Source organism: Dermacentor variabilis, chromosome 1, assembly GCF_050947875.1.
Source record: "Dermacentor variabilis isolate Ectoservices chromosome 1, ASM5094787v1, whole genome shotgun sequence".
In the NCBI taxonomy this organism is placed as follows: domain Eukaryota; kingdom Metazoa; phylum Arthropoda; class Arachnida; order Ixodida; family Ixodidae; genus Dermacentor; species Dermacentor variabilis.
In genome coordinates, this window is record NC_134568.1 from 53,035,358 (window position 1) to 53,062,130 (window position 26,773).

The following is a 26,773-nucleotide window of genomic DNA, read 5'->3' on the forward strand; positions in this document are numbered from 1 at the left end:
AAGCTATATATAACGGTTGGTTATATTCTGCACATTTCTCTATCACTTGATTGATAGTGTGAATATGGTCTATTGTTGAGTAGCCCTTACGGAATCCTGCCTGGTCCTTTGGTTGACAGAAGTCTAAGGTGTTCCTGATTCTATTTGCAATTACCTTAGTAAATACTTTGTAGGCAACGGACAGTAAGCTGATCGGTCTATAATTTTTCATGTCTTTGGCGTCCCCTTTCTTATGGATTAGGATTATGTTAGCGTTCTTCCAAGATTCCGGTACGCTCGAGGTTATGAGGCATTGCGTATACAGGGTGGCCAGTTTGTCTAGAACAATCTGACCACCATCCTTCAACAAATGTGCTGTTACCTGATCCTCCCCAGCTGCCTTCCCCCTTTGCATAGCTCCTAAGGCTTTCTTTACTTCTTCTGGCGTTACCTGTGGGATTTCGAATTCCTCTAGGCTATTCTCTCTTCCACTATCGTCGTGGGTGCCACTGGTACTGTATAAATCTCTATAGAACTCCTCAGCCACTTGAACTATCTCATCCATATTAGTAACGATATTGCCGGCTTTGTCTCTTAACGCACACATCTGATTCTTGCCTATTCCTAGTTTCTTCTTCACTGTTTTTAGGCTTCCTCCGTTCCTGAGAGCCTGTTCAATTCTATCCATATTATAGTTCCTGATGTCCGCTGTCTTACGCTTGTTGATTAACTTAGAAAGTTCTGCCAGTTCTATTCTAGCTGTAGGGTTAGAGGCTTTCATACATTGGCGTTTCTTGATCAGATCTTTCGTCTCCTGCGATAGCTTACTGGTTTCCTGTCTAACGGCGTTACCACCGACTTCTATTGCACACGCCTTAATGATGCCCATAACACTGTCGTTCATTGCTTCAACACTAAGGTCTTCTTCCTGAGTTAAAGCCGAATACCTGTTCTGTAGCTTGATCCGGAATTCCTCTAGTTTCCCTCTTACCGCTAACTCATTGATTGGCTTCTTGTGTACCAGTTTCTTCCGTTCCCTCCTCAAGTCTAGGCTAATTCGAGTTCTTACCATCCTATGGTCACTGCAGCGTACCTTGCCGAGTACGTCTACATCTTGTATGATGCCAGGGTTCGCGCAGAGTATGAAGTCGATTTCGTTTCTAGTCTCACCATTCGGGCTCCTCCACGTCCACTTTCGACTAACCCGCTTGCGGAAAAAGGTGTTCATTATCCGCATATTATTCTGTTCTGCAAACTCTACTAATAATTCTCCTCTGCTATTCCTAGAGCCTATGCCATATTCCCCCACTGACTTGTCTCCAGCCTGCTTCTTGCCTACCCTGGCATTGAAGTCGCCCATCAGTATAGTGTATTTTGTTTTGACTTTACCCATCGCCGATTCCACGTCTTCATAAAAGCTTTCGACTTCCTGGTCATCATGACTGCATGTAGGGGCATAGACTTGTACCATCTTCAATTTGTACCTCTTATTAAGTTTCACAACAAGACCTGCCACCCTCTCGTTAATGCTATAGAATTCCTGTATGTTACCAGCTATTTCCTTATTAATCAGGAATCCGACTCCTAGTTCTCGTCTCTCCGCTAAGCCCCGGTAACACAGTACATGCCCGCTTTTTAGCACTGTATATGCTTCTTTTGTCCTCCTAACCTCACTGAGCCCTATTATATCCCATTTACTACCCTCTAATTCCTCCAATAACACTGCTAGACTCGCCTCACTAGATAGCGTTCTAACGTTAAACGTTGCCAGGTTCAGATTCCAATGGCGGCCTGTCCGGAGCCAGGTATTCTTAGCACCCTCTGCAGCGTTACAGATCTGACCGCCGCCGTGGTCAGTTGCTTCGCGGCTGCTGGGGACTGAGGGCCGGGGTTTGATTGTTGTATTCATATAGGAGGTTGTGGCCAAGTACTGCACCAGGGTGGCCAATCCTACTCTGGTGAGAGTGCGTTACCGGTTCTGGTCACCGGGATCAGGCCGCACTCCAGGCCTGTTTGTGCAATTTTCTCAACACACGGTTTTTTTTTGTATTTCCCGGTGGAGAATTGCGCGGCACCGGGATTTGAATCACGGTCCTCTTGCACTGGAGACGGATACTCTACCGTCCCCGCAGGAGTTAAATTATGGAAATATATATATATATATATATATATATATATATATATTATGGAGAAAGTGAATATCAATATGGTCTGTTTTTTTCAAATACTAGAATAAATTTACGAGTCCTGGCAGACAACAAATGTGAATTGATGTAGTTCCCTGCAGGCTGCTTTTGAATTTACCGTTTTGACGAGAGCCAAACTAGCTCTCGTCATTTCGCTCCTTTGATGTATTCGTTTACATGCCATGCTTAAGGTAAATCCGAAATCTCGAAAACATGATGGCGTTGTTTCTGTCTGCGACCAAACTTGAAAAGAAAAAAGTTATTCGTGACCTGAGTGACTTACACGACGCCATTCAACTTCCTGCACTTCGGGCCATGTGCAGCGCTTGTCGCCGTCGTTCTTTTGGCCGTTTTGTGTGTGTACGCGCTGTAGTAAAGATTGCAGTGGAATACCAACTAGCCTGTAACCAAACCCTGCTACAGTTGAGAGGCAAGAAAATAAATACCATAGTTGGTTTCTTTATTTATTGGAGCTGTTGGCTGCAAAGAGAATACTTCATCCGCTTCTGCACAACGTAAATTGCGAACTGAGTCTAGGATTATTTGAGACTAAATGAAACATTCCACATATCTAGCAGATGCCAACCAAACGGACGGCAGTAACTTGCAATTAAGAAATAAAACAGCAAAAATTATAATAAATATAATATTCCTCATAGTCTTGTCATAGTCATAGTCAAGTTCACAGGCATTTCACAGGATTTTATGTTCGAAAAATAGTTGTCAGATTTTACGATTTTTAGTTTGTTTCGTCAAAAACATGCTGTCTTCTTAAATTGCAGCATGATGTTTTGTAACATCTGCAGTTGTCGCACCACTAAAATAGTTGGTCTTGTCTGAAGGCTTTTCGTGTTGGCCTGCGTGCAGTTTCAGCTTGTGTGTGTGTGTGAAAACTTTTAATGTAATGAGGGCCGGAGGCTCGACTTCTCAAGCCAAGGCGGGCCGCTCCCACGTTGGCACTGTCAGGCCAAGCCTTTCAGCGACATCATGGGCCCTCTGCACTGCCCTTAATTGGTCCTGAAACAATGGGCTTTGAATCCTTTTCTCCCACTGTGTCCATTCTTCAACGAGGTTGGGGAGAGTCGCGGCACACCCCGCCAGCATATGTCTGATTCCAACGATGCCATTACAATCATTGCAGTCCTTCTTAATCTCCCTCTCTGGTGCAAAGGTTTGACAGCATTTATAACGGTGATTGTGCCTCCTGAAAAAGAAAATTGCCGTTGTCTTTTTGCCGTATACACAACATAATGAGGCTGTCTATGCGTCACCACAGTGCTGTCATCGGATCTCCTGTCGCGGGACCTGCAAGTCCTTTACCGTAAGCAGCATACCGTTTGCGGCAGAAAAGAAAATGTTAGATCAGGTTGCAAAATAAGGCGTGCTTAACGAAAGGAGAATGGATGCGAACTAATAGCAGCGCATCCCCCCATAAATTAGGGCCAGTATGGTTTCGGCGTAGTTTCGGCCAGCTCTCTCTAACAAGAAGGCATGCTTCCCAATTTCTGCTAGTGCGATGCGTCTGATGAGAAAATACGCATCAACCTTGCACGCTTGCACGCCTGGAGGACTTCGTAAGATTGCACGCCTGGTGAATATGCAACGACGGACCACTTGTCTAGTCAACCAGCTGGCAAATAAGCTCACATTCTCTCACGGAAATACACAGAAGGCATGGAAATATTGCAGCCGGTGCCAGGTTTCGAAACGCGCAGTGAATGTTAGACGAAACTGCTTTGCGTAGGCAATTTTCATTTCAGAAACGACGCACATTCGTAGTTGTACACACAGCAGGCCTCGTGGCAGGTCAACTCTCAGAGTTCTTTCCCAGCATACATTTCTCTGTCAAAAAAGAAAAAAAAAACTGAAAGTCAACAAGTTAGTGACTTTTTAGACAAACATTCAGTGGCGAGGGTTTATTAGGAACAGGCCGGCGCAGTTGATTGGAGCGCCTGTTACAGTTATGCCAGTTATAGAAATTATCATGCAGTAGTCGAGACAATGAAATATATTCAAACATTGCTTATTTCGCTAGTATGAAGGATTGCATGATTTCATCAACGATACAAGAGCTAAAGCCCTTATTCAGTCCTTAAAATCCTATTAAAGACTTCTCCTAATATCTGTTTCTTTTCTGGGAAGACCTGTCCCTGTTAAATGGATGGTGATAAGCGTTATTAGAACTCTTTTAGACAAATTTATGAAGTGCACAACGTAAGAGCGTGCAGCCTCCAAATATCTTGCTCTTCCGGCTATGCTGCTTTCTGACGTCTTCCTACAACAATGCAGAATTGGTATGGCCTTCTCTTATTACCACTCTTTCTGCAGATGCACAATGAGTGTAGCTGTTTTCATATAGCGAATAAAAATAAATTAAATTCTGGGGCGTTAGGCGCCCGAACATTTATATGATTATGAGGAATGCCGTAGTATACGGATACTCCGTATTAGTTTTGACCAACTGGGGGTTGTTTAACGTGCACCGAAGTCTAAGTGTTTACAGGAGCTATTCAGAGACCTGGATTGGGAAGAATTGGGGTTAAAAGTTAATGGAGAATACCTTAGTAACTTGCGACTCGCTGATGATATTGCCTCGCTTAGTAGCTCAGGGGAACAATTGCAATGCATGCTCACTGACCTGGTGAGGCAAAGCAGAAGAGTGGGTCTAAAAATTAATCTGCAGAAAACTAAAGTAATGTTTAACAGTCTCGGAAGAGAACAGCAATTTACAGTAGGCAGCGAGGCACTGGAAGTGGTAAGGGAGTACATCTACTTAGGGCAGGTAGTGACGGGGGATCCGGATCATGAGACGGAAATAATCAGAAGAATAAGAATGGGCCGGGGTGCATTTGGCAGGCATTCTCAGATCATGAATAGCAGGTTGCATTATACCTCAAGAGAAAAGTGTATAATAGCTGTGTCTTACCAGTACTCTCCTATGGGGCAAAAACCTGGAGGCTTACGAAAAGGGTTCTACTTAAATTGAGGACGACGCAACGAGCTATGGAAAGAAGAATTATGGGTGTAACGCTCAGGGATAAGAAAATAGCAGATTGGGTGGGGGAACAAACTCGAGTTGATAACATCTTAGTTGAAATCAATAAAAAGCAATGGGGGGGGGGGCATGGGCAGGACATGTAATGAGGAGGGAAGATAACCGATTGCCATTGAGGGTTACGGACTAGATTCCAAGGGAAGGGAAGCGTAACAGGGGGCGGCAGAAAGTTAGGTGGACGGATGAGATTAAGGAGTGTGCAGGAACGACATGGCCACAATTAGTTCATGACAAGGGTTGTTGGACAAGTATGGAAGAGGCCTTTGCCCTGCAGTGGGCGTAACCAGGCTGACGATTGATGATGATGACGACGACGACGACGACGACGACGACGACGATGATGATGATGATGATGATGAAGTCTAAGAACACAATGATTTTCGTAAATCGCCCCCTCGTAATCCAGCTTCCGCGGCCGGGATCGGACCTGCTATCCGGAACTCGGCAGCGTAACCCCATAGCGACTAAGCAAGCTACTGCGGTGAGGGATATATCGAATGGAGAAGGTGTGTAGTAAGCACTGAAAGAAAGAATAAAAATCGAAACGAAACAAGTTCCTAAAAGGATGGTGCATCGATCATAAAAGTGGAAGCTGTAAATGAAGAGCATCGCATTTCCCCAAAATAGTTTGACGCAAGGCAAGTGATAGAATGAAGGCGTAGGTGTTCTAAGGCAAACAAAACGCAGTTTGCTTAGGCGTATTCTCTCTGCGGCTCGGATAGGTGCTCGCTAAGGCCATGGTGAGTGCCCACTATTAAACACACAACAGTTGTTCTATTTACTTACGGTGTATGTGGGGTTAATGCGGGATTGTGCGTAGATGACGCGAGTTATGCGATGTGAGATTATAGCCTGAGAATGCGGGCTTTCTTAAGGAACACCTACAAGTTCTGAGCGTATGCAACATTATTCATTCACTTAATCAAGCACTTGATTTCGCTAAAGCATTTGACAAGTATACCACACATTACCGCTATATAAAGACAGCGCGCTAAACATTGACGCTAATGTAATGAATTGGATAAAAGCATTTCTAACACATCGCATGCAATTTGTAAATGCTAATGAAGTTAATTCAACTCTAACACTCGTCAAATCTTCCGTTCCACAAGGGTGTGTAGTTGGGCCGCTGTCACTTTTGATATACGTTAACGATTTACCTAATAACATTATGTCTAAAATATGTCTTTTTGCAGATGACTGTGTAATATATCGCAAAATTTTTAATTACGCTGATATTTCTTCTCTCCAGGACGATTTAAACACACTGCATATCTGAAGTATAAAATGGCACATGCAACTTACCGTCAGGAAATGTAAATCGATACGATTATGCCGTAATAATGAAGCTTGTCCTTTCTATTTACTTGATGACATTCTTTTAGAGAGCGTAAGAAACTACAAATATCTCGGCGTCCATATAACCTATAGCTTATCCTGTAAGTACCATATTGACTATATAACGAGCAGAGCTAATCGCGCACTTGGATATCTTCGCAGAAACTTCTCGCTCGCACTATTATCACTCATACAATTGTTATACATGACATATGTTCGTCCACAGTTGGAATATGCATCATCAGTATGGGACCCACATAATGCCAACTCAATTAACTGCCTTGAAAGTGTCCAGGATCGCTCCGCTCCGTCTATACTAATTACCATCGTACGGCAAGTGCAACACAAATTAAGACTACACACTGAACGTACTTTTGCTGTCAACCCACAGGAAACAATCCCACCTATACTTATTTCATAAGGTCGGCATCGATGAATCCAGCACCATTCACCTCCTCACGTAGAGATTATACGCATAAGGTGCATGTGCCTCATTCTAACACACTAACACATTCACAATCATTTTTACCAAAAACGTGCAAGGAATGGAACGGTCGGCCAGCATCTATTGCAGTATAAGTAATCTTGTTCAATTTTGAGATGCTTTAGTTAATTACATCTAAATCATGAAACTTGTGGTTAATATATCATATGACTTTTTTATTTTGTAATCTTCCGCTAGGGCCTCACTCGTCAAGACTAACACATAGAGAAAATCAGGGTACAACAGTAAACCGCAGTGTTAAGAAATACTGAAAGTTATCGTGGTGGGCATCCTATGCATTTTGTCAATGGAAGAGATATGCAGGTACACCTCGGCACAGAAGTAAATTCAAAAGGAAAAAAAAAAACATTTCTAGGGGTCTCGAAACGCATCTGGTGATCGTGAATACAGCGAACGACAATCTTGAAGGGACAAAACGAGACAGTAGGTCTTAAGAATAAACGCGCATCAGCACGTAACAGCAGATAAAGATCACAACGTGTACCCTGTGATACTGTTTCCTCCGTGCTAGATAATCGAATCCCGCAAATTTCTAATCAATCTGAAATCTTCAAAGAACTTCTCTTCAAAGATTGTTTCCTGGGGAGCCGACTTCAGTGCCGCTCTGCGAATATGCGAGTCTTTCACTAAAGAAAGTTCTTTTGTTCATTTCCTTTCCAGAAATAGACGTCATCATCATCATCAGCAGCAGCCTGGTTACGCCCACTGCAGGGCAGAGGCCTCTCCCATACTTCTCCAACTACCCCGGTCATGTACTAATTGTGGCGATGTCGTCCCTGCAAACTTCTTAATCTCATCCGCCCACCTAACTTTCTGCCGCCCCCTGCTACGCTTTTCGTCCCTTGGAATCCAGTCCGTAAACCTTAATGACCATCGGTTTTCTTCCCTCCTCATTACATGGCCTGCCCATGCCCTCCATTTCTTTTTCTTGATTTCAACTAAGATGTCATTAACTCGAGTTTGTTCCCTCACCCAATCTGCTCTTTTCTTATCCCTTAACGTTACACCTATCATTCTTCTTTCCATAGCTCGTTGCGTCGTCCTCAACTTAAGTAGAACTCTTTTCGTAAGCCTCCAGGTTTCTGCCCCATACGTGAGTACTGGTAAGACACAGCTGTTATACACTTTTCTCTTGGGGGATAATGGCAACCTGCTGTTCATGATCTGAGAATGCCTGCCAAACGAAATAAACGTGCGCGTCTTTTGTTCGATAAGACAAATCAGCGTGCCGGCACACGCTAACTTGTAATGCGTCAAGCAGTACGCCCCGTTCCGAGTTTTGGAGAAGTTCTGGATTTGTTCTTCAGGTTCCTGCGCTTTGGTTACCTAGTTGAAGCTCCACTGCAATGAAAATCGCTCATGATAGATACTGTTCAGGAACGCACTGGTGATACATTACTGTAATGTGTTGCGTTGCATTTTCTGCAGTGAATTAGCAACTGTACTGCAATAAGGCTTGGCGTAAAAACGCATTGAAGAAACCATTGGAATGTTCCTTTACATTAGTTAAAAGTGCATTCGCGCTTTAGTGGGAATAGGAATAAGTGGAATTTCATTTCCTGTGGTTCTAACTTATTCGTTGCTCAACTGCGGCATTGAAATGCCATGAGCGCAAACGTACACTGATCTCTCATTAAAATTCTAATTTAATTAAAACATTCAATGACCTGAGGCTGATGTTCTGGTCGTTTTGCAGAACAGTGAAGCGCTACAGACTTATACGTAGTCGGTTTAGGGTACTCAACCTACTATACTAGCTGACCGCTTAGTGGGTTCATTTCTTTGTTAATGGAGCTTTCGGCGCCAACTAGGTAAACATAAGAAATGTCGACTGAACACTGTGCTCATTTTTTTCTGTCTTTCTAAGCTTAATGTACTGCGGGCAGAGAGGAGATAAATAAGCGTTCTCAGTTGCTAATAGCGGCAGAGCGTACAGTGTCGCCGATTTCTCACCGGCGAGCACTTGCAGCCACTTTTTTTTTTTCAAAGAATCAAGAAGTCTTTATTGAGTAACACAAACAAAATGTATACACAGATATTTGGACCGATAGCCAATGAGGCTAGTAAGCGGTCCAATACAAAATAACATATAGGACAGCAATCACAAACACATTGAAGAAAAACTAACTTTGTAGCCTTGCTTCCATTCCCAAAAAATGTTTCTTGCATGTCAGTTTGAAATTCCTAGCTTGCTTTACTTCAGTTGGCAACGAGTTCCAAATTTTCGCTCCTGTAAATTCTATTCGTCTTTCTCCGTACGCATTATGGCAAATAGGAAGGTTAAAATTGCCATTGCTGGCTTGTCTAGTGTTGCGGACGGGAATACTGAATGCACCAAGAGGTAAGGGGTAGTTGGTATTTATAATATTATTAACCATAAGAGCTATTTTGTAATCGCGTAAGGTTGTGAATGACATGATTTGCATTGCGTCAAAAATGTTATTGTTAGAACTATTCGAAGAAGGTAATCCCATGGTTTTCAAGGCACGTTTTTGTAGTCTTAGCAATGGTGTTAAATACGTTTTGTATGTGATTCCCCATGATTCACTGCAATAACTGAGATGACTGTGACATAATGAAAAATACAGTGATCTAAGAATAGCAGGTGGAAAGTGCCGCCGTGCCTTAGACAAGGTAAAACAACCGTACGCAACCTTTTTACACACACTGTGCACCTGTTCCTTCCAAGACAAGTGGCAGTCGAACATGACCCCTAAATATTTAAAAGAAGACACACTATCAATAACATTGTTGTCAACACATATAGAAAAATCACTTAATTCAATACACTTTTGTTTTGAACGAAAAATAACATATTTAGTTTTTTCAGTGTTTAAAGTTAGATGATTATTACGAAACCAGGTCGAGATACGTTGGAGTTCATTATTAATAGGATTTTCTATTGATTCAAGTGAGTTGCCAGTAAAGATAAGTGCAGTGTCATCCGCATACATCAAAATTTGAGAACACTGTATTGCATTGGGGAGGTCATTAATAAAGAGCGAAAATAAAAGCGGTCCCAGAACTGACCCCTGGGGTACACCACACGTAACAGTTTGGTATGCAGACTTGAACTGTTTCAGGACAACTTGCTGCTGTCGTGAAGAAAGATAACTTTTAAAGAATTCAAGGGCCCCGCTACGCACACCATATGCTTCCAGTTTCATTAAAAGAATGGAGTGTGGAACTGTGTCGAAAGCTTTTTTGATGTCTATAAATACGCTTACAGCAACATTATGGTTATGAAGAGCAGATAGGATAAGCTGTGATAGAGTAACTACAGCCGTGGACGTGGACCTGCTAGAAACAAATCCGTGTTGCTGAGGACAAATAATATGATTAACATCAAGAAAGGTTTTCAGTTGGAAAGCAATTAATTTTTCAAAAATGGTATTGACGACACTCAGTACAGATATTGGCCTGTAACTAGACGGGTTGTTAGGGTCACCAGTTTTAAATATCGGAACAACTTTTGCAACTTTTAAAGTATCGGGGTATAAGCTAGAGTGTATCGCATGATTGAATATTCTGCACAAAGGAACACAAAACAAATCAATGTTGTCCTTGATTACCTTAGCCATTATGCCGTCTGGCCCGGCCGCTTTATTCGTGGGCATGTTCGCCACAACACTTGCAACTTCATCGCTAGTAATGTTCGAGAAACTGAATTCATTATTAATACATCGAGGTATGTCGGATGTCACTGAAGCTAAGGGAGTAGGTTGCGCACTGTTCTGACCGTATGTTGTGAAGAACTGATTAAACTGGTCTGCAGTCTCTATTGACAAGTTGACAGGAACAATCTGTTTTCTTTTAGCTGTTCCCGTAACTTCTCCTACAATCTTCCATACTTGCTTTGTGTCATTTCCTTGACGATTAACCAAATTAGTATAATACAATTTCTTTGATTTTCTCATCAGCGCCACGGATTTGTTTCTGTAATACTTAAACTGTTTCAAGTAATAAGCATTTGTTCTGTTGTTTTTGAGCTTATTATAGTATGAATCCTTCTTTTTCAATACTGTGAGTATTTCCTCAGTAATCCAAGGACATATGGCATGTTTGTAGTTGCGCCGAGAAAACTTCAGTGTTGACTTAGTAATTGCATCGGAAACAGCAGATACGAAGTTAGCAAATTCTGTGTGAACGTCACTGTGACACAGATTTTCGAAATGAATAGATTCGAGCAAACGCCTGACATGCGCGTAGTCCACCCGTGAAAATACATTGGTATGGGTAGGGCAAATACAATCGATACCCGACCGTGGCAGAAACAGAAAAGTTGAACAGTGATCAGCAATGTTTTGGTTACAAACACCAGCGCAGGCATCCATATCACGGTTACATAAGATGTGATCAATAATTGTTGCAGACTGATGTGTAATTCTAGTGGGCACATTGATAACATTCTTGAGGTTGAACGATTCCAGTAAGAAAATATAATCTGGACAGTCATCCTTTAATAAGTCGATATTGAAATCACCAACTATTGCTAACTGATTATTAAAAGACATCAGAGGAACCAGAATGGACTCCATATCAGATATGAACTGACTTGTGCACGTGTTTGGCGGACGATATACCACGCCTATTACGACGTCTGTCTTAAGGCGAATAAAAAGTGCTTCTGTGGTATTAGAGCTCAGAGAGGAATCCGAGAGCTGTTGATAATCTATGCCGTTTTTTATAAAAAGGGCAACGCCACCCCCTCGTGCGGTGCTATCTCTTGGTAAAGATAGCGTTGTGTAACCCGGTATGTACGGTATTTCTCCTTTCTTAAGCCAGGTTTCAGTTACAGCGATAAGATCATACTGGAAAGAATGTTGCGATAAATGTACAGTGAGTTGGTCTAAATTTTTATTTATGCTGCGGACATTGCAATGAAAAATGGAAAGGTTTTCGCTCTCGTGCCACTTAGCACTGATTTCCTCGACGGAAAAGGCCATGTTTCTAGACTACCTGAGCAAGATCAGCGTCACAGGTTATATGTAGAACATGCGAGGTATCTGTCTTGCGCATCAGGATCTTGCCATCTGATACCCATGCGTGTTTCCACTGTTTTTCCTTTTTGGCTTTCCGTGCTTTACCTAGCAAAATTTTGTTTGCCGGGCACAAATGTTCGTTGATGAACACGGGATTTTCGTGATCGTCAAAGCTCAGAAGTGTAGTGTTCAGCCGTTGCTTTTTCGCTGTTTTCAGAATGCTGTCTCCCACTTTTCTGGAAGCAAACTTAACAATGATGTTGGGTTCGTCCTTGTTTTTTGAGGGCACACGATGGATAGCTTCAACATCGGATTCATCGAACTTGGTGCTCAAGAGATGACAGATCGATGTCATCACTGAAATCAGATTTTCAGTGGGTGCTGGAGGGATGCCTTTGATTTCAAGGTTATTTCTTCTACTGTACTGCTGCAGTTCAGTCAATTCGTGCCTGAGAGTTTTCACTTCATTTGTGAGTCGGTTGTTTTCTTTTTTCATTTCCAGGTTTACGTTTTTCACGTCAGACAGGGTCTTTTTGAGCTCAGAGATCTCTGTTCTAAATTCTTCGAACTTTTCATTGATAAAGCCCATTGAAGTTTTGACAGATTCCATTTCAGATTCAATCACATGCTTTATATCTTGCTTTAGTTCACTTTGCTTAGAGTTAAACTGTGCACTCAAGTCAGTCATAGCCTTTACAAGTTCTTTTATAGTTGAAGGAGGCTTATCACCCATGCTGGACACAAACACGAACGGAGCAATCCAGTAGCCTAAGATCGATGTAATCAAAGATACAGGATACACACCTGCAATGAAAGAAGAAGGCGGTTAGCCTCTGCCTGGTTGCGAAGGCTGCCTGGATTGCTCCGTGAATGATGTGGGGACCGTCGTGCAGCGGTTATATAGGGGACGCCGTTGATATCGGACAGTAGTGCGCAGGTGCGGCTTGCCAGTAGAGAACGGAGGGAGGGGGACGATCCGTGGACACGTGTAGGTTCCACCAGCAGTGACGGTAGCAGCTTCGGATTCCGCTCCTCAAACGCGCATTTCTGCAATGAACGAAGAAGGCGGTTAGCCTCTGCCTGGTTGCGAAGGCTGCCTGGATTGCTCCGTGAATGATGTGGGGACCGTCGTGCAGCGGTTATATAGGGGACGCCGTTGATATCGGACAGTAGTGCGCAGGTGCGGCTTGCCAGTAGAGAACGGAGGGAGGGGGACGATCCGTGGACACGTGTAGGTTCCACCAGCAGTGACGGTAGCAGCTTCGGATTCCGCTCCTCAAACGCGCATTTCTGCAATGAACGAAGAAGGCGGTTAGCCTCTGCCTGGTTGCGAAGGCTGCCTGGATTGCTCCTTGATATCTGAATGCGCCATATCAGGCGTACGCACAGATGTCGCTATACAAGATGAGAAACAACTACGCTTGACTTAGGAGAAGCGAGATCAAGCGATAAGATTGAAACGTTACTTAGGCCGCAGTATATAACTCTTGACGAAAAGGAAATTTGCCACTTGCTTGTCATGGGGCATTTGTTTGGCACTTTTCTACTTGCACAGATTTGGAGACACCGACAAATAACTATTTTTCAACGAATTACGCGCACCTGCCACACTTGTATTTCAGTCGCCTCGACATGCCGTGTGCTGGTCGATGGGGAGTACTTGCCGCGAAAGAGAGGTCTCCACGTAAGTTTACTAGGCATCTCGTAGTTTTGTTCTAGCCGGCTTTCAGGCATAAGGCATTGCATCTCCTGTAGTGTTATTAGATTGAAAATTGGTAAAGTGAGTAAGCGTGTCACAGGTGTTGAGCAACATTACCACTTGTATTCCTCGTCATCCGTTTCAGACTAAAGGGTACGCAAGCGCCGCCAATCATTCACGGAAAGAGCGGCTTTTCCAAAACAGCGCGCAAGTTATAGGGATGCTGTCACATTCGTGCGAACTGTTTTCACTACGACGAGTTTTATACGCTGAGTGTCGCCGAACATGACTTCGTAATTAAAGCCACCTTTACTTCAACGTTTGCCATCCATGTTGCAGCTCATACACGAAAATGAGCGCATCGTCTGTGAAAACGAACGTTGGCAAGAATGTTGTACTGGGCAGAAAAGCAGCAGTAGGAGATTTCACGAAATCTGGTTTATCCAAAAGGCCAGGCCCGGTCTGGCCCGCGGGCCAGTTTCGGGCCGAGTAGGCAAGTTTTGACGCAGGCCCGAGAGGGGCTTGGGCTCAGAACATTCGGGCTTGCGTTGAGCTCAGGCCTCAGTCAGGCCAATAGTAATCTCCGGTATGCTACTTGTAACTATGCTATTCAGTTTGGTACTACGTGTGTTCGCTAGAAATCCGCGTGAACAAAACAGCTGTCCAACTTGATGTACAAAAGATATACTGCGTCATTTGCGCTGTACATGATAAACAATTATGAGGAGCCTAAAATTGTTTATGTTCTGCAGTATAGATGCTTAAGTTGTTGGCTGAAAACTGACGCAATTAAAGTGAAGCCGAATAAATATATGGAGTGGGCATGGCAGCAGCAAATAAGGCAACATGCTCAGTAACCGGCTTTGCCTTGCGATACAGATTGGTAGGTACCTTGCTGCTCCAAGTTATCGTGATGCATGATAACCGTTTCTTACTGCTGTTGCCTTGCCCACTATGTCGTAAAGTCCTTATTGCTTGTGTCGCACCCATCCCTGCTAATCTGTCGGTTTGCGGTGATGTTGAAGCTAATACTGGTCCTCCTACGGAGAAAGAAATGCTATCCGAGTTACTTGCGGGCCAAAAGACAACGAAAGCAGCTATTCAGGACGTACAGGTCAATCAGAGAGACATTGTAGAGAAATTCAGCACGCTAACCGAACGTATTGATGCCATTGAGCGTCACATGAATAAATTTAGCCTATTGCCTAAGCAAGTAAAGGAAATGGAGGAGCTGATGACTCAAATGCAATCCCAAATAGCATCCCTCGACGACAAAGTAGATGATTTTGAAAATCGTACCCGCAGAAATAACTTGATCATTTACGGCTTGAACGATCCAAACAAGGAAACTCCTCAGATGCTCCAAGAAAGTGTCAAAGAAATTCTAGGAAATAAACAAGGAAACTCCTCATATGCTCCAAGAAAGAGTCAAAGAAATTCTAGAAAATAAGTTAGGCATTACAAAGACCGCTGTTGAAAGATGTCACAGGCTTGGCCAGGTAATTGAAAATAAATACAGACCCGTGAGCCTTAAGTTCATTGATTATCGTGAGAAGATCTCTATCTTAAATGTTTCCTATAAGTTAAAGGGCTCTTCATTGTCCATATCTGAAGATTTTTCATTCGAGGTTCGTGAAACACGCAAGAAGTTTTGGAAAACTTCTGAAAAAGGGAGAGAGAGCTGTGTTAAAGTAAAACTTCTTTACAATTGAGTAAGAGTGGACGGTAACTTGTTTGGTTGGGATGAAACGAAAAATTCGCGTGATAAACTAACGAAGAATGAGAAATGACGAAACAAGTGGAGCCCTCAATCACTAAAAATTTTAAATGTAAACTGTAGGAGTGTGATTAGTAAAACTGCTTAATGGAAAGCGAGCTTTTCAGCCTGTGATCCTCATATTACTGTCCTAACAGAAACTTGGTTGCATGATGAAATACATGACATCAAATTTGTTCCACGGAGCTAGGAAACGTGTACAGGAATGGCCGTGGTAGTAGAGGTGGTGCAGTGGCAATGCTTTTTAGACAATCGCTACAAATATTAAAAATGCCGGATATTTACCGTTGAGGTATATTCTGTAAAGCTTATTATGGAAAGACGTGGTATGTCATCGGGGCTATTTATCGGCCACTCATTACTATCACTGATGTTTTTGACGAATTAAATAATTATCTTGTTGCACATGTAAAGCATGGAGATCAGATAATTTTGGCCGGAGATTCTAATTTGCCGCATATTAATTCGCCATTTTTTCTCTGAAACAGCCCAACGACAAAATCGGGGAAAAAATGATCGATATCGCATTTTCTTTTGACTTATTGCATATTGTCAATGCATTTACCAGAATTCAAAGTAAGTCTTTTTCAATACTAGATCTTTTTTTCGTAAGTGGTTCAGTTGCTGCTCAAGCTAGCTGTGATGTTCTCCCCGAAATACCTGAACATCAGGCTCTGATACTAAATCTTTCTGATGTTGTTTTAAATAAAAATTCCAAGAGGGTCTCTTTCCCTAACTTTTCACGTGCAGATGATACTTCAACATTGGACTTGCTTTCATTTGCATACGATTCTTTTTCAAGTAGTACTGCGGATATTCATGGTTTATGGAATAGTGTTAAGGACCTCTTAAATGAGTGCATTGAAAGATTTATTCCATTGCATTGTAAAGAAATCGAAAGGAAAGATCCCCTGGATTTCTTTGGAGACGTTGCAATTACAAAGACGACTGAAACGGGTAAAAAATAAAGCGCGTAATTTTAATGACGTAGGTTCTCTCCAGCAGCGAATAACGGAACTTTCTTCTCAAATCAAGACAAATGTATCTGCAGACAAGGAACGCTATTTCAGGGAACAGCTTCCCAACTTCATATCGTCATCTCCTGAGAGGTTCTGGAGCCTTATTACCCCAAATACTGTGACCAGTGATGTTTTTGAACTCAACGGTGTAGAAACTAGCGACGGTTTTGTTATTTCCAATGCCTTTAATGCTCATTTTAAACCAATATTCACTAAAGATAACAGGGTCCTTGATCATTTTGATGTGTCGTGTTCACCTATATCTGACATTACGATTAGGGAGCAGGGTGCTTTAAAATTACTTGTGCAACTTGATGTAAAAAATCTCCTTGACCGGATGGAATACCGAACGAGTTCTTAAAACGTTATGCAGCGTGGGTTTCAAAGTATCTGACAATTCTATTCTTTAAATATTTGAATGAGAGCCGATTTCCAGATGACTCGGTAGCTGCTAAAGTCAAGCCCCTTCACAAGAGTGGAAGCAAACATTATGTTACTAATTATCGCGCAATTTCTTTAATTTCCACTTGATGCAAAATTCTTCAACAAATAATACATAAGCATATTTCGGAATTTTTAGATAAGTGTAATGTTTTGTCAAGTTCTCAACATCGATTCAGGAAAGGGTTTTTTACATGCATTCAATTAGTAATTACCGCACATGATTTCGCTGAAGCTTTAAATTCCGGAAAGCTGATTGACAAAATTCTTATAGATTTCGCTAAAGGTTTTGATAGTCTCTCACAATAAACTACTCTACTCTAAACTAGATATAATGTGTAAAAACACTCAGCTTGTAAATTGGATTTCTGCTTATCTCTGAAATCGAAAACAGTATGTTTCCTTTAATGATCAGTGTTTTCACACAGTATCTGGCGACTCTGGAGTCCCTCACGGCTCTGTGCTCGGGCGCGTTTTGTTTCTTTTATTTAAAAATGATATAATACAAGACATACCTGCAAAAGGTAAGTTATATGCAGATGACTGCATCCTTTACTATGAAATTGAGAGCCTGCAAGATAAAGTCCATTTGAACGAAGCACTTCAAAGGGTTTCTCGTTGGTGTGATAAATGGCAAATGTCTATTAATGTTCAAAAGAACATTTTCATGAAAATGTTTCATAGACATAGCCCACTTCATTACACATATTCAGCATGTAACGTCTTTCTGTCGGAAGGGGAGCACTACAAGTATCTTGGTCTTTGGATTTCACATGATCTTAGCTGGACGAAAGGCATAAGTGCTGTAATTGGCTCATATAACTACAAAATCTTTTATCTAAGACGAGCTCTCAAACTTTCTACTCCCGCTGTTTGCCTTATTGCGTTTAAGGCAATTGTTTAGCTAACTTTAGATTACGCATCTATAATTTGGTACCCGTAGACTCAGAATCATGTTAACCAAATTAAAAAAAAATGCGAAAGAGAGCGCTGAGGTTGATTTATAACAGCTTTGGAACGACCTTCGATCACATTATTATTAACAAAAGCCAACCTCCCAAAGCTAACGCAAGGAAATCGTGTTTTGATACTGAAATTTTTGTTTCAGTTAGTTAAAGGTTATTATAAGGTAGACATATCGCAGATACTTCCTTCTTCTACTGGATATGCTACAAGGCAGAAACACGCCTTGACCATAACTCCTTTTTCCACTCGAAATAAAACTTTTAAGTATTCATTTTTTCTAGGACTATAATTGAATGGAATAAACTTACTTATGAAGTCGTTTCACAACCATCCTTAAACCTTTTTGATGTAAACCTACAGCAGTAACTCGTCTGGCATGTCAGGCTAAACTTTTTATATCTTATGCTTGGTTCCGATACCTCATTGCGTTTACATTGCCAAAATTTGTAATTCCTTTCCGCGTATTTCTTTTATTGTTAGTTGTTTGCCAATTTGCAAACCCCAACAAGTGTAACTCCACTCTGCTAACCACCCCCCCCCCCAACTCAGGGTTGCCGTATATATAAATAAAAAAAAATAAGTGGCTTGTTTCAAGTGGCGGTATGGTTGCGAATGGGCTATTACCCTTGCGTACCACCAATTTTTTATTTAATGAAGCTAGATAACTTTCCAAAGCCAATGTTTTATGCAACTTGACAAGTAAATAGACCATGCAGCGTAACTATAGTTACTTTTTCCCAAGGTTTATTCAATCGAGAACTATACTTTGCAATAGTTTATTCATATTCAAAAACTACACGGACTGGCTGTTGGTGTTTACGTGAGTAGTCAACTGTACCTTCACCATGAGTATTTTGTCGTGAAACCCGTCGTGGTTGCTTAGTGGCTATGGTGTTGGCTGCTAAGCACAAGGTCGTGACATTGAATCCCGGCCACGGCAGCCGCATTTCGATGGGGGCGAAAACAGCTGCGTACTTTGATTTAGTGCACGTTAAAGAATCCCAGGCGGTCTTAATTTCCTTAGTCCCCCACTACGGCCTCCCTCACAATCAGATAGTGATTTTGGCAGGTAAAATACCACGACATAATTTTTTGTTAGTTTGGTACAGCTATTCGGTAAGTTTAGTGCAGTTGTTGGTATACCACTGTAATGTACGAGGAAAACGAGTAGAGCGTGCAACCTTTAATTTTTTACTCTTTTTCATTTGTCAGCCATATCTCAATTGGATAGCATGACACACTCAAATCTATCTCCAGCGAATAATGTTTGTGAGGTTTATATTGACGCGAGCATTCGCTTATCTTCCTTCAGGGGACCGCATTTCACTCGCTAACAACTTAAATTTATCGCTCCACGCAAGACGCGCCTGCATGATTTGGAACTTGACGTTCTCGTTGATTATATCTGTTGTCTATGTTCTCGGCAAGCACTGCATAATTTGATTGTATGCTCGACGCTGATAGTGTTCTTTCTGGAAAATATGCGAGCACCACCGTTTACGCTGGAACCTTCGACGAGTCATGCATATATAGGAACCGACTTGCTTGATCTACAGATGACATTTTTGAGGATCGATGGTTGTGTTTGCCGCTACCTTGTGGCATTTATTTTGCTAGACACAGGTTCTCCCTATAAACTGTTAGTTTCATGACTTGCATTTTGCCACTGTGGTGGCTCACCGTCACTAAAGCGTGACTACTGGGGGCGAGGACTTACGGAACCGCCATCTGTCGGAAGCGCCTCACTTGCGTAGTATGAGGGATAACGCGGCGCGCTCCTTATAGGATTGGCTGTCGGCGCTCAATAAGAACACCCCGCGGGAGCCCTCCTAGGAATTCCTGTAAGTACTCAAGAAATGAAGGAATTTTTTTACTGTAAAAATAATAATCTTGGGCAAACACAAAGCACAGACTGGCATAAAGACACTATATCTTTACGAAATACATACAGTGGACGACCACTGCGCACGGTCGCCGCGATGGAGTCACGCGAACCGGCTTCTTCTGTGAGAGCTCGGAAGTCGCTGAGAGCTATGTGAAATACGTTCTTGTAATAGGCTGCCTGTATAAACAAATGGAGCATAACAAAATGGAGCCTCAATGCGGCAATCGCACGGTTTCGCGGTGACCGACTGCGGGTCTGCATGCATGTCCGCGCACAATGTTTCGCTTTCGTGGCGAGCGTGTTTTCGCCCCGTGCCGTGAGCTTTTGGCCGCAGCATACGAGAATCTGACAGTAGACAAAAGACCGTTAGTGCGTGGACACTATCAATGCGGTTCAAATATATTCGTCATAACTAGAGACTTCGACGCATACGACGTCGACTTGTGAGCTCCCGTCGTGACGATTCAATCTTTCTTTATTGTTCTTTTCTTCTAAAATATTGGACGTTACAATATTATTATTTCTCAAGTTCCGTAGCACTATATGTTTATCCGTCTTCTCAGCGAGCAGTTACCCGCTGCTTTCTTTTCTTAATCCAGTACATATCATTGTTTCGTGCTACACAAACATGAGCATATGCCACGCCTTTCTTTAATTTGCTTCTCACTGTTCCTTTTCCATTCTAGTGAACTTGCCCATAACTAGCAACAATAAGTTCATAGGCCAAGAACCCTATAACGTAAAACTATTCCAAAGTGTTCTTATTCCAATCTCCTGGGGTGCTATGCAGGATGCGCCGAGTTTGGAGAAACTCGGGATCTTCACGAGCTCTGGCGACACCCCAAGATGAAAGCACGAATGGTACCGAGACACAGTTTATCTTTCGACAAGCCTCCAGTTTCATTGGTTTATCTAGATTCACTCTGGTTGGCTATCATTCCTTGGGCGTTGCCTTCTGGGCGGTCGACTAACTGGGGCTCACGTGATCATACCGTCGGTGCATGGTCGTGCCTTCTTTCACTTGTTTGTCGTTCCACCGAGTGCATTACATGCACAAGCGAATTATAAAACAAACGCATTTAGTACAATATTATTAGTTAGTTTAACGTGGTTTAGAAGCATTTTAAAGCTTACAACATGTACACTGAATGTGCATTAGACTAATTTGTAATTTAGTACGCTTCGCATTATACCACGAGGGAACGCTGTGGTGGCGTCATCACATCCATTCACCGGGTGAGCATGGCGGCTAAGCATCGGAGGCGCCCAGTGTAAACAAACTCGTACAACGAGCTTGCAGTGCGCGGCGTAGTGATCAGGCTCGACGATGACCACTATTTCTTGGATAGTTCTGTTCCTCCGTGAGCAATCTTTCCGTGCACCCCGAAAGACTGCCAATAGCTTCGGCGATTTTACAGATCGCAACGCGCACCTACTGTTCACGGCGCAGCGCTGAAGAAACAACTTGTCCGGTGCTGCTTCTGTGAGCGTCACGAACATTACATAGTGTTACATTACATCTTATATAGCTACGATGCGACAAGGAGGTGGTACCGACGATGGATCTCGCTACCAACACAGTGAAGGAGACATCGACAAACTGCAGATAAGTATATTTCTACTGTTTGATATTTAGCATAATAAGAGTGCACGGATTAAGTCGCTTTCGTAGTAACGAACTGAATGTCCAGTAGTTTAAAGAAGGCAGTGAAAACCAATGAGTGTTCGTGCTTCTACATGCAACTGGGCCCGCGAAAATATGGAAAAGATGAAGGTAGCCGTCACTAACTTGGTGAGATAACAGAAATTCATGAGTGACATTAAGCCCGCAAAATTTATGGAAGAGTACCTTTATCCAGGTGAAATATCAATAGCAGGTACTGATATAAAGCAGGAAACTTATACAAAAATTTCACGGGTTTAACAGCACATGGAAGGCATTACCGAATCGTGATCGCCACGTTGCCGATATCCTTGAAAAAAGTTTAGAATCATTGCATTCTACCGGTTATGCAATATGGGACATAAACCTGGAGGTCAACAAAGAAACTTGAGATGTCAATGACTGTGCAGAAAGCGAAGTAACAAAAATTGTTGGAGATAGCATTAAGGCAGGAAGACAGTGGTGTAGTAAACCGTGGCAACTGATATGCTTGTTGAGATTAAGAAAAAAAAAGGAATCAGCAGGTAGGCCATGCACGTAATCGATCACTTGTTGCCAATTCATAACAGGTGATTACATAAGCGTGACAGAATGGATGTCAAGGAGAGAGAACTACAGCCGAGGGTGGTAGAAAATTGAGTAATGGGACAAAAATATGATGTTTGGAGGCATAGGATGCAATCAGCTCGCATAAGACGGGATTGTAGGGCGAGGCATTTGTTTTGCAGCGAGCAAAAATAGGTTTGTGGTGCTGACAGTAGAGACTCGTGAAGGGGCAGGTCCACCTTAGCTGCTGGCACACTAATCAACATGACAATTGGCTCTGAAAAAGAAAACCCTAGTTATGAAAAATAAAGCAACGTTGTCCCAACGCATTGTTTTATTATGCATATTACACTAGAGGTGTCCACAGTTAAGGGAACTTAGTAATAATAGTGCAACGAGCATTTTTCTTTGTAAATAATGGTTTGTATGCGGCTGATTCATTCCAGTACACTTTTTTGCAGCAAAACATTCTGCTGCTGGAGGCACTCAACCGCCTGGTGGCAGTAGGCGAGCACCAGGCACGTGCTGTTGAGAGTGTGCCAGAGGTCCAGAGGGCTGCTCTGCAAGAGTAGTATCGGTGCCCTCACTGCTCTCCTGTCGAGCCCACAGAAGGCACCTTATAAAGGAGCTTTCAGTTTAATATTTTGTTTATTATTCAAGAGCATGAATAAAATTATTGCAGTAAACATTGCGATGTGCATATTAGGAGACTTGTAACATGCATTGGTGTCCCTGCAAAATAGGCAAAAACATAAGACAACCTGTGCCACTCTTGGACCATGTAAATAAGAAATACACTAATGCAGCATACACGTCATTGTGCTGTTTGTTCTTTCTATGTGCAAGAATACAGTGCATGTTGATTAGCCACAAGATGAACGGTGTGTGTAATTCACAATGAAGACAGGAAACAGCAGGAGCTTAATAATGCTATCACCTATAGACTGTGCATATGACTGCAACACACCCCGATTCAAATGTGCCATTACATGCATGTTCGATACCACATATTCTTTAACATTGTCTTATAATTGCATGTACTATATTTCACACATCTTAAGCCCTTGCATAGCACACGTCTGATGTATTCATTTCATAGGCCAAATAATTGTACACTTTGTCCTTTTGTGATGTATAAAAAGCAGCATCCTTTACAGTCGGAAAAAACTTCAGAAGACAGGAGGGGCCCCGCCCAGATGACCCAAATGCAGCAGCCGATTGCCTCCACGTCTAAAGAAATAGTCCCTCTCCAACGAGCAGGTATTAGTCTGTCTGGCGGCACGATGTCAGTCTAGAGTGCGTGCCCATTGGTGAAGGCTTGTGTTCACCTGCCTTAAAGTGCAGATTCCGCAGCCTCCTAAAGTTGTATCCGACTATAGAAACACGTAATGCCTTGCACCAGTTGCATAGACTTCTGCAACTTGATAGCACACAATGATCAGGAGCAGAAATCTATAAAGGCATCCAAGCAAAGCTGGCTGGCCACACTTCCATTATGAGGGGCTGCAAAAGGTCTCGCCAAATATTCCCATGATGTCCTTGAAAAAGAGGTGGTGTTTGGCACTTCTTTAGAATCAAAAACAGATTACAGTGAATGTTGTGTAGCACGTCAAAACAAACTGAGCTTGGTTGTCTGCACAGCATGTAATGGGAGGTTGTGCTTCACATAGGAAACAAACTGCTCTGTCCGGTACAATTTTGAGGCCAGTATGGCACCTATTATGTCAACAGTGTCTATATACAAATTACACTTTTCACAGGCCATTGATTTCACCCATTATTTTGTATGATGGTTCTTTCAATCAGTGCTTGTATAACATGAGCAGGTGGATTTGAAAGCAAAGCTTTGTTTGCAAACCTTCCGACTTCCATAATTGTGTGGCAACACACTGGCATGTTGTCGAATAGCTCACACTTCCTCGGTCCTGCACCAAGGAAGCCCAATGCTCTATTTGAAGTTGGATCACACAACAATTCAACGGCACAAAAAGAAGAGTAACACACACAGCAAAGCATTCTGCTGTGTGTATTTCTCTTCTTTGTGTCCCGTCGAATTGTTGTGCAATTAAACTTCAAGCTACTATACCAATACACCCAGTCTTCAACATCACCAATGCTCTAGTTGTTAGGCCACAATGGTGCACATATTTGAAATTTCCCAACACAAATTAGCTCTCCAAAAAATCACAAATGTTAAATTTTGCAGCACAGGTTTATGTATGCACGTGCCATATTCTTTACCACTAAACTCACAGGAATCAAAGGGGCAAGCATTAACCAGTCTTGCTGCTGCAAGGCTGGTTAATACTTGCCCCTTTGATTCCTGACACCAAAGCAAATACAGTGTACGTTTAAGTAAAAGGAGTGCCGGAGGGAAAGGTGTGACAGCGAGGGCTTACAATAAAAATAATGGTTACGAGACATGTTCAATGCCAATATACGCTGCATGTCGCTCAGCCTACTTTGGCATTGCAGCAAGTGTTTACTCGTTTGAGCATATCACGTTTTGTGCAATCATTGCTCTAAAGCTGCACAAATGGTCTATTTGCTCTGCAATTTTATTTTTATCATGGTGGGTTAAAGACGCACTTTTCATTGGCATCTGCACCACATTTCTCCCGATTTGTAATTTTGCCTTGGTGGTTCATGACATCATGTACAGAGAGTTCTGCAGAGCATTGGATGTGCATTATTCTACTGCTTAAGAGTTAGAGCCCCATTATGAGACGAAAATATACAATTTATCCATCCAGAATAACGCCGCCCCTCCAAAATAAGAACATACACTGAACCTCTGGCACATGCATCGACGGTGAACAGAGCAAACAATCTGAAGTATTTTCTTCATGCAAGCCAACACACTAAGATTCTCAATGCATTTTCATTTCGCCACAAATGCATAGGCACAACCGGCTTGGCGCAACATCCACATCTCGCGCTGGAACAAATTGTGCAATCCTCGCTGTTTTATAGTGCGGTCGATAGATTACGCTTGACCAAAATTCAGCATTGTGCATACTAAGTAACTTCACCAATGAAGAACCCCAAGTTCTTTACGAGATTAGGATTCATAGGTTACTTCACACAATTTGTGATATCCATTTATCTATTTATACTTAATTAACCTCTTTCCCAAGAAAGTGAGCCATTTGGAAGGCACCCTGACAGACAAGTAGAACAATCGGCAAAAAGTCATCAACCAGCGAAAAAGTCAGTATCATTAGCAGCCGCATGTGAGATGTCGCTAACACAAAATTTAAGTCGGCTACACAGAAGTGACGAATTTGGCAATATGGCGTGTCTAAACATTGCTTCAATGTTAATCACAGTAACGCTGACATTGAAGGCGCCTTAATTCCTACGTACGTTCCATCGACACAGCCGACTACGTTCGTAATGTTCCCACGCAGTAGGAAGCATTCTTTTATATATGCCCGCTCAGCCGCAGTATTCTGGAAAGCTAGCCACCACTTACGCACTGCCGCATCGATAAGCGCGTCAGACACATCTCTGACACAGTGGCTAACAGTAGTTTGATGGCGTCCAATGTAACGCTCGGCGCCGACGCTTCTCTGAAAACTCCCAGTCTCGTAGAAACGGAGCGCACAGATGACTTGCTCTACGACGGTGAGCGAATGAAGCCCGCCACGCTGTCTCCGCAGACGAGAGTCTTCGCCTAGCTCGTCGCACAGCCAGCGCACTGACGTCTTCGACAGGCGAAAATGACGCTGAAACTCCCCGTCGGTCATGTAGGTGAACGGGTCCAGACGCTCATACTGACGCTTGCTGCCGCTGGATGCAATGAAACAGGCTGCTGCTGCCGCCGCCATGTTCCCGAGTTGAACTCGGAGGGGGTTTCGCGATGTACGAGTTTAGCACGAGTTCGCCTGTCAATCAAAACCAGAGGTCACGCCCCGCGCGAGGCATGTAACTCTTGTGCGCGCACCCACTACAGTTGGGCCACGCCCAACTTATCTTCCGGCAACAGCGACGCGGTGTCGAGCTGAGAGGCATCAACAATCTTGACCGCCGACATAAAACGCGCACAACGCACTGTCATCGGTGATGTACTGAGCACCACTATCGAAAACAAAGCGTTGACTGTCGCTGGCTTATACATCTTCTCGGGCTGAGATGGCCGCACAACACGGTTTCATGGCCTGCATTGTGGCGCGTAGCGCACAGTAAATAATTATCGGCACGTCACTGTGCTTACAAGGCGTCGATGCGGCGAGGGGGACGACGATGCCGAGGAGTGCGTATTGCAGCAGTCGTCTGAGATGGCTGCTCTGTCATCGGTGATGAAACGGAGCCACAGCGTTGTAAACACGATCAGCGTCTGAGAATCGCTCGCTCTTCTAGACCCAGTGCAATGGCATTTCTTCATCACAAGCACTGCGCACTCAACAGTTCCAACACCTCTCTCCGTTCGAAATCTGATTTCATAACTGCACACAAGAGTCCTCACCTGCCAAAATGCGAGTGCTACGGTGTCGTTACGATATCCATCTGCGATCGCTGCTGGCTCCAGCAGAGGTAATCTGCAAGCACCTTCGACTGCACAACACACTCATATACTGCGTACACGCGCTCAGAGGCACCTTCACTGGGCAAGCGATGAATTGTGTCGCTGGGGAAGCACGCACTTTTCGCAATGTATCGCAGAGGCTTCGCGCACAAAGATAAACTGGTACATTTTCACTGAACTGCGTCACTACGCACTCTACAATAA